This window comes from Scyliorhinus canicula, chromosome 6, assembly GCF_902713615.1.
Source record: "Scyliorhinus canicula chromosome 6, sScyCan1.1, whole genome shotgun sequence".
Classification (NCBI taxonomy): domain Eukaryota; kingdom Metazoa; phylum Chordata; class Chondrichthyes; order Carcharhiniformes; family Scyliorhinidae; genus Scyliorhinus; species Scyliorhinus canicula.
The window spans coordinates 190003587-190012731 of record NC_052151.1 but is presented as its reverse complement, the minus strand read 5'-3'; the positions used below and the strand labels follow the sequence as shown (position 1 = coordinate 190012731).

General features: G+C 46.4%; 1 protein-coding gene across 2 annotated transcripts in view; it reads left to right on the top strand.

Moving 5' to 3' along the window:
- Positions 1-7812: 7812 nt before the first annotated feature.
- fam135a (family with sequence similarity 135 member A) overlaps positions 7813-9145 on the top strand; it is a 228239-nt gene continuing 226906 nt past the window's right edge. For both annotated transcript variants that reach the window (XM_038800677.1, XM_038800679.1), the window contains exon 1: positions 7813-7896. The gene's annotated coding sequence lies outside the window, so the exon portion shown is untranslated. The remainder of the gene's footprint in view (positions 7897-9145) is intronic.

Sequence of the window (9145 nt, the reverse complement as noted above, 5' to 3'; positions counted from 1 at the left end):
GAGACCGAGAACCCCCCTCTTCCCCGAGAACCCCCCCTCTTCCCCGAGAACCCCCCCCCCCCTCCTTGAGAATCCAGACACCCCAGCCCTGATGATTGACTGCCTTGATCACTGACCCCATGTTCCCCGTATCTCTTCACCTGTAGCTGGGTAACAATGTCAGTAAGCCTGGAAAACAGTTTGATTGAAAGAAGTAATGCATATGAATATTAATTAGAAATTGCATTTTTCATATGTCCAAATCACTGTCAACAGACCAACTTTTAATTATAAAAATGTACTAGATTTACAATATCTTTGCTTTTACTGATCATACCATATTTGTACTCATCCGTTTTACCCTGAGAAGGTTTAGCAACTATAGCTCTTCTGATGTCGTTCATCATTACTGTTAGGTGGAGAGTTACAGGACTTTTATACAGGAACTGAGGTTATACGTCAAAGTTAGAATGATTTTGAGGTGATATTGTTCCTACAGTGTTTCTGCTGTCGTCCTTAGAGGCTCGTTGGTCGAGTGGTATGATTCTCGCTTTGGGTGTTTTGGTCTCGGAATTTTTATGGACGGCACGGTAGCACAGTGATTAGCACTATTGTTTTACTGCACCATGAACCCGGGTTTGATTCCAGGCTTGGGTGACTGTCTGTGCAGAGTCTGCACGTTCTCCCACGTCTGCATGGGTTTCCTCCGGGTGCTCCGGTTTCGTACCACAAGTGCCGAAAGGTGAATTGGACATTCTGAATTATCCCTTGGTGGACCTGAACAGGCGCTGGAGTGTGGCATCTAGGGGATTTTCACAATAACTTAATTGCCTACTTGTGACACTAAAAAAGCTTATTATTACTTATTATTAGTGGTAAAGATAATAACATAAGAGCTAGGAGCAGAAGTAGGCCATCTGGCCCTTCGAGCCTGTTCCACCATTCAATGAGATCATGGCTGATCTTTTGTGGACTCTGCTCCACTTTTCCGTCCGAACACCATAACCCTTTATTCTTCAGAAAACTATATTTCTTTATCTTGAAAACATTTAATGAAGGAGCCTTAACTGCTTCACTGGGCAGGGAATTCCATAGATTCACAACACTTTGGGTGAAGAAGTTCCTCCTGAGCTCAGTCCTAAATCTACTTCCCTTATTTTGAAGCTATGCCCCCTAGTTCTGCTTTCACCCGCCAGTGGAAACAACCTGCCCACATCTATCCTATCTATTCCCTTCGTAATTTTCCATGTTTCTATAAGATCCCATCCCCCCCCCCCCCCCCGCCCCCGCATCTTTCTAAATTCCAACGAGTACAGTCTCAGTCAATTCAACCTCTCGTCGTAATCCAACCCCTTCAGCTTTGGGATGTACCTAGTGAATCTCCTCCGCACACCCTCCAGCGCCAGTATGTCCTTTCTCAGGCAAACTGAGAACACACTACTGCAGGTAAACTGAGAAAACTGAACACAATACTCCTGGTGTGGCCTCACTAACACCTTATACAGTTGCAGCATAATCTCCCTAGTCTTAAACTCGATCCCTCTAGCAATGAAGGACAAAACTCCATTCGCCTTCTTAATCACCTCTTGCACCTGTAAACCAACTTTTTGCGACTCGTGCACTAGGACACCTAGGTCCCTCTGCACAGCAGCATGTTTTAATATTTTATCATTTAAATATTAATCCCGTTTGCTGTTATTATCAAAATGGATAACTTCACATTTGTCAACATTGTATTCCATCTGCCAGACCCTAGCCCATTTACTTAACCTATCCAAATCCCTCTGCAGATTTCCAGTATCCTCTGCACTTTTTGCTTTACCACTCATCTTAGTGTCGTCTGCAAACTTGAACACATTACACTTGGTCCCCAACTCCAAATCATTTATGTAAATTGTGAATAATTGTCGGCCCAACACTGATCCCTGAGGGACACCACTAGCTACTGATTGCCAACCAGAGAAACACCCATTAATCCCCAATCTTTGCTTTCTATTAATTAACCAATCCTCCATCCATGCTACTACTTTATCCTTAATGCCATGCATCATTATCTTATGCAGCAACCTTTTGTGTGGCACCTTGTCAGAAGCTTTCTGGAAATCCAGATATACCACATCCATTGGCTCCCCGTTGCCTACCACACTGGTAATGTCCTCAAAAAGGTCCACTAAATTAGTTAGGCACGACCTGCCCTTTCTGAACCCATGCTGCATTTGTCCAATAGGACAATTTCCATCCAGATGCCTCGCTATTTCTTCCTTGATGATAGATTCCAGCATCTACCCTACTAGCGAAGTTAAGCTAACTGACCCACTTTCTGCCTACCTCCTTTTTTAAACAGTGGTGTCACGTTTGCTAATTTCCAATTCGTTGGGACCACCCCAGAGTTGAGTGAATTTTGGCAAATTATCACGAGTGCATTTGCAATTTCCCTAGCCATCTCTTTTTGTTTTAGTACCCTGGATGCATTCCATCAGGACCAGGAGACCTGTCTACCTGATAATAACATCTAAAAGCTTCTGCTTTCAAAGAAAATACTGCTATGATTTTATGTGCTGAATCTGTTACAGAATGCAAATTATTAGTGTCGCTAACTTGAACTTGTATTGTAATTAACGACACAAGTTTTTAAACTGGAAGTGTAGCTTTGTCCTTTGTTTGCCCTCATTACAATGTATTATAATCCAGCATAACTGTTCAATTCTGGTTCCTCATGGCAGGGCCATTTGAATTATTTTTTAAAAAGTATATTTGTTAAGGTTTTGCAGAATTTTTCATAATAAAACAGTAGTAACCATAATAACAAAACAAACTAGAGTGAACATTAACATAGTGCAAAAAGAGAATATACAATAACAATTAAATAGACATTACCCCACACGACCCAGTCTTCCCACACCACCCCAATGAAGCACTCACCCTCACTGATTGCTGCTGCTGCTGACATTTTAATTGTCCCCCAGAAAGTCGACAAACGGCTGCCACCTCCGAGAGAACCCTAGCGTAGACCCCCTCAAGGCAAACTTTATTTTCTTGAGGCTGAGAAAGCCAGCCATGCCGGTAACCCAACTCTGTACACTTGGGGGCTTCGAGTCCCTCCACATTAATAAAATCCATCCCCGGGCTACTAGGAGGCAAAGGCCAAAACGTCAGCCTCTTTCGCCCCTGAACTCCCGGGTCTTCTGATGCTCCAAAGATCGCTATCTCTGGACTCGGCACCACCTGTGTGTTGAGCACCTTGGACATTGCCCTCGTGAACCCTTGCCAGAACTCGCTAAGCTCTGGGCATGCCCATAACATGTGGACATGGTTTGCAGGGCTGCCCTTGCACCTCATACAACTGTCTTCTACCCCAAAAAACTTGCTCATTCTCGCTGCCGTCATGTGTGCCTGGTGGACCACCTTAAATTGAATTAAACAGCCTGGTACATGAGGATTTAACCCTGCCCAGGATCTCTGCCCACAGACCCGCATCCAACTCCTCACCTAGCTCCTCCTCCCACTCGCCCTTGAGCTCCTCCACCGGGGTTTTCTCCGCCTCCTGTAGTTCCTGGTAGATATCCGACACCCTCCCCTCCCCCACCCAGGTGCCGGAGACCACCCTGTCCTGTATCCTCTGTGGCAGCAGCATCAGAAAGGCCACTACCTGTTATTTCAGGAAGGCTCGTACTTGCAGATATTTAAAGACGTTTCTGGCGGCAGATTAAATTTGTCCTCTAGTGCCTTCAAACTGGGGAAGCTTATGAACAGATCTCCCATCCTTCTGATGCCTGCCCTCTGCCAGCTCTGGAACCCACCATCCATCCTACCCGGGACAAACCTGTGATTGTTGCATATCGGGGTCCAGACAGACACTCCCTCCACCCTCTTGTACCTCCTCCACTGTCCCCAGATCCACAGTGTCGCCACCACCATTGGACTTGTGGAGTACGCCCACTTCCTAGTCATAGCTATATTGGCCACCCGGTAGTAGTTGCGAAAGTTCGGCAGTGCCAAACCCCGACCTTACTCGCGGCGTCTTATTCGTCCAAGCAAAGCCTGTAATGATCCTACTCACCCGCTTTTAAAAAGTGTAAGGGTGACGATGGGGAGACACTGAAAGACAAACAAAAATCTGGGGAGGACAGTCATTTTCACAGTCTGCACCCTCCCTGCCAGTGACAGCGGGAGCATGTCCCACCTTTTAAAGTCCCCTTCCATTTGCTCCACCAACCGGGTCAGGTTGAGCCTGTGCAGGCATCCCATTTCCTGGCCACCTGTATACCCAGGTAACGAAAACTTTTCTCTGCCATCCTGAGCGGCAGCTCTTTCAGTCTCTCCTCCTGCCCCTTGGCCTGGATCACAAACAACTCGCTCTTTCCCATGTTCAGTTGTACCCTGAAAACTACCAAAATCCCTCTGGATCCGCAGAACCTCCCCCATCCCCTCCACAGGGTCCGAAATGTACAGGAGCAAATCATCCGCGTACAGCGAGACCCGACGTTCCACCACCCCACCAAACCAGTCCCCGCCAGTTCCCCGAGGCTCTCCGTGCCTTAGCTAGTATTTCTATAGCTAGGGCAAATAGTAATGGGGAGAGGAGAAGCTCAAAGTACCCGACCTCAGCCGGTTTGTACATACACTTGCTACAGGCGCCTGGTACAGCAATTTCATCCAGCCAATAAAGCCCTCACCAAACCCGAACCTTCGCAGCGTTTCCCAGAGGTACTCCCACTCTACCCGGTCAAAGGCTTTCTCTGCATCCATCGCTGTTACCACCTCTGCCTCCCCTCCCTCTGAGGGCATCATAATAATATTCAAAAGTCTCCGAAGATTGGTATTGAGTTGTCTGCCTTTAACAAAACCAGTCTGGTCTTCCTCTATCACCCCTGGGATGCAATCCTCAATTCTTGTGGCCAGAATCTTAGCTAGCAATTTGGCATCCACGTTTAAAAGCGAAATCGGCCTGTATGACCCGCAATGTTCCGGGTCCTTCCCTCGTTTAAGAATGAGTGAGATAAAAGCCTGTGACATTGTTGGGGGGAGGGTTCCTTTCTCTCTAGCCTCATTGAAGTCCTCATCAGGAGTGGGCTCAATATTTCCGAAAACTTCTTATAGAATTTTACCTGGTAACCGTCCGGCCCCAGGGCTTTACCCAATTGCATGCCCTCTATACTCTTGACAACCTCCTCCAATTCAATTGGGACCCCCAGCCCCTCCACCAGGTCCTCTTCCACCGTTGGAAACCTCAGCTGGTCCAAAAATCGCCTCATCTCTTCCACTCCCGTCGGGGGCTCCGACTCGTATAGTTTACTATAGAATTCCTTAAAGACTCTGTTCATTCCCCCCCTGGATCCAAAACCGTGTTACCCTCCTTATTCTTTACTTTCCCGATTTCCTTGGCTGCCTCCCTCTTTTGCAGTTGGTGTGCTAGCATTCTACTCACTTTCTCCCTGTACTCATAGACTGCTCCCCTTGCCTTCTTCAGTTGTGCTACCGCTTTCCCTGTGGTCAGCAGTTCAAACTCCGCCTGCAGACTCCGCCGCTTCCTCAGCAGCCCCGGCTAGGGGGCCTCCGCGTATCTCCTGTCCACTCGGAGTATCTCCTCCACCAGTCTCTCCCTCTCCGCTCTTTCTCTCTTTTCCCTACGGGATCGAATTGAGATGAGTTCCCCTCTGACAACTGCCTTCAGAGCCTCCCAGACCGTTGCCGCTGCTACCTCACCCTTATCGTTTGTTTCCAGGTAATCCTGGATGTTCCTGCTAATCTTCCCGCAAACCTCTTGGTCCGCCAGCAGCCCCACATCCAGTCTCCAGAGTGGGTGCTGCCCTCTCTCCTCACTGAGCCGCAGGTCCACCCATTGTGGGGCATGGTCCGAGACTGTGATTGCTGAGTTTTCTGTCCCCGCCACCTTTGGGATTAATGCCCTGCTCAAGACAAAAAAGTCTCTGCGGGAATAAATCTTATGAACGTGAGAAAAAAAAGAGATCTTGGCCATTTAAATTCTTAATACACGAAACTCAGGTTGGGTTAGATTTCTAGTTCAATGTAAACTTTGTGTTTCAATCTACATAGATCATCATAGAATTTACAGTGCAGAAGGAGGCCAATCGGCCCATCGAGTCTGCACCGGCTCTTGGAAAGAGCACCCTACGCCCTACCCAAGGTCAACACCTCCACCCTATCCCCATAACCCAGTAACCCCACCCAACACTAAGGGCAATTTTGGACACTAAGGGCAATTTATCATGGCCAATCCACCTAACCCGCACATCTTTGGACTGTGGGAGGAAACCGGAGCACCCGGAGGAAACCCACGCACACACGGGGAGGATGTGCAGACTCCGCACAGACAGTGACCCAAGCCGGAATCGAACCTGGGACCCTGGAGCTGTGAAGCGATTGTGCTATCCACAATGCTACCGTGCTGCCCCTTAGCACCCTTACATGGAGCCCTTAACCTATAAAAATAAATTGAAACTTCCAGTTGATAGCTGAAAGGAGTACGCAACAAGGTTTTAAGACTTAGTGCAAGAAACAGACTAAAATTGACCAGACACTATTTTTATACACAACTTATACTTTAAACTACAGAACAGAACTATCTCGTTCTACTTTTAACACAACTGAGAAACCCACTTCATAATATAGTGTACACTGCCCCTTGGAAGCATTGTGACCTGTGAGACGAATAATGTTAAACTTTGAAATGACATAAACAGGTTGTGGAATGGGCAGACAAGTGTCAGATGAAATTTAATGCAGAAAAAGGTGTGATTTGTTTGGGTAGGAAAAATGAGGAGAGGCAATATAAAATAAAAGCTCTAATTTAAAGGGGTGTCTAAATTTTAAAGGCTGCTCTTTCACTGTTGCTGTGTCAAAATCCTACAACTTCCTTCCTGTGGGTGTACCCTACACCATCCAAGAAGATGGCTGGCCTAGCAAGCAACTCTCACATCCCAGGAACAAAAAGCAGATGGACTTGGGGGGTATTTCTGCACAAATCATTGAAAGTGGCCGGACAAGTTGAGAGAGCAGTCTTACAGGTGATTGGCAAAATAAGTGATTATGACATGAGGAAAAACATTTTATGCAGCGAATGGTCAGACCTAGAATGCACTACCCGAGTGTGGTGGAGGCAGATTCAGTCGCAGCTTTCACAATGGAATTGGATCATTATCTGAAAAGGAAAGTCAAATGCAGGACTATCGGGGTGGGGGTGTGGGGGGGGGTTGGGGGGGGGGGGGTGTGGGGGGGGGTATGGGGGGGGGGTGTGGGGGGGAGGGTGTGGGGGGGGGGTGTGGGGGGGGGGTGTGGGGGGGGGGTGTGGGGGGGTGTGGGGGGGTGGGGGGTGGGGGGGGGGGTGTGGGGGGGGGGTGTGGGGGGGGGGGTGTGGGGGGGGGGTGTGGGGGGGGGGTGGGGGGGGGGGGGGGGGAGCAGCAGGTTCCACTTGCACCAGGTTAGGTCTTGCAGAGAGCCAGCACAGACGCGACAGGCAGAATGCCCTCCTTCAGTGCTGAATCCATTTTGTGATTTTGTTAATAATGAGCACCTGTATTTAATGCGTTTTATTTATATGATGTTGGTAGGCAGTGTATTATTGGGTCACAAAAACCTTTGTATAAATGCTTGGCAGAGGAACAAAGAAAAATGGAAATACTTCTATTTAAAATGCAGTTTTACACTAATTTTAATCGTCTCAAAATTCCAGAAGGGATATTGTGGGATTAGCTGGATGCCCTTGCTAAAATGTTTAGTCATTCATTGGTAGGCTGATTCTTTGAGCAGCAAGATTAAGAAATATTCTGTTTCAAGTTGTTTAAATGTAAAAAGACTAATGCATTGGTGTCATAGCTCCCTCTCTGTTCTGATTAGTTTATCAAGCAATTGAGTTCCATCATTCTGTATGATTGTTCTGGTTTCTATTGCATAAAGGTAATACTATTTTAAATTAACTTATTGTTTAAAAGGGAAAGAGGTCTGGGATAGTACTGTTTATTAAAATTTAATGTATCCTTATTTCTAATACTATCCAGAGATCGGGGAACTCCTGTGATTTCCGCTATCGAAGCTGAGGCAGCAGGGTAGCATGGTGGTTAGGGGCAGCAGGGTAGCATGGTGGTTAGCATAAATGCTTCACAGCTCCAGGGTCCCAGGTTCGATTCCCGGCTGGGTCACTGTCTGTGTGGAGTCTGCACGTCCTCCCCCTGTGTGCGTGGGTTTCCTCCGGGTGCTCCGGTTTCCTCCCACAGTCCAAAGATGTGCGGGTTAGGTGGATTGGCCATGCTAAATTGCCCGTAGTGTCCTAATAAAAGTAAGGTTAAGGGGGGGGTTGTTGGGTTACGGGTATAGGGTGGATACGTGGGTTTGAGTAGGGTGATCATGGCTCGGCACAACATTGAGGGCCGAAGGGCCTGTTCTGTGCTGTACTGTTCTATGTTCTATGTTCTATGAATCAAGGAGCGTATCGACTAATTGAATAGGTGCGGGTTGGATTTCTTTCTTTGGAACACAACGGAAGTAAAATCAAATAGTTTGTGTCAGTGGCAATTTTCTTATTTCAAATGATTTGTCTAGGAAGTGTGAGCAAGAGTGAGAAGTGAAATTTCTTATTATAATTTTCATTAGAACATTGGGGACCAATTTAAAATCTTCTCCTTTCTCCGATCCTGTGTGTTCTAGGGTTTTCAGAGTGTGGCTGTTGTTCAACTGTAGTGAACACAACTATTGGTGCAGTTTGTGAACCATTATTCCTTACCAGCATAAATAAATTTTAATAACAGCGCTATGCTTTTGTTTCTTTGGGACTACTTTGGTAGACTTTTAAACCAAATATTTGGGAATTGCAAAATTAGTGCATTGTCTGCAGTGTTCTGAGCAAATGTTTTTAGCTGTTTAATGAAGACTAAAGGAATGCATTTTAGTTAAACTCAGTTATCAGATTATGGTAGCCACTGTTGAAAAGGCGAATTTGTTAGCTCTAATTGTGAGAGCCAAAATAACCTTCTGTTGCAGTCACAAAAATGATGAATATAGTTATTGTTTGATGCAGGTTAAGGATATCTCCTAGAACCTTTATTCAGAAGGCATGGATGCAATAGGAAGCAGGTATAGGATGAGTAATTTAGGCAATTTACATTCATTTTTCAAATTATCTGGTAGATTCTGAATAGAACTCTGATTT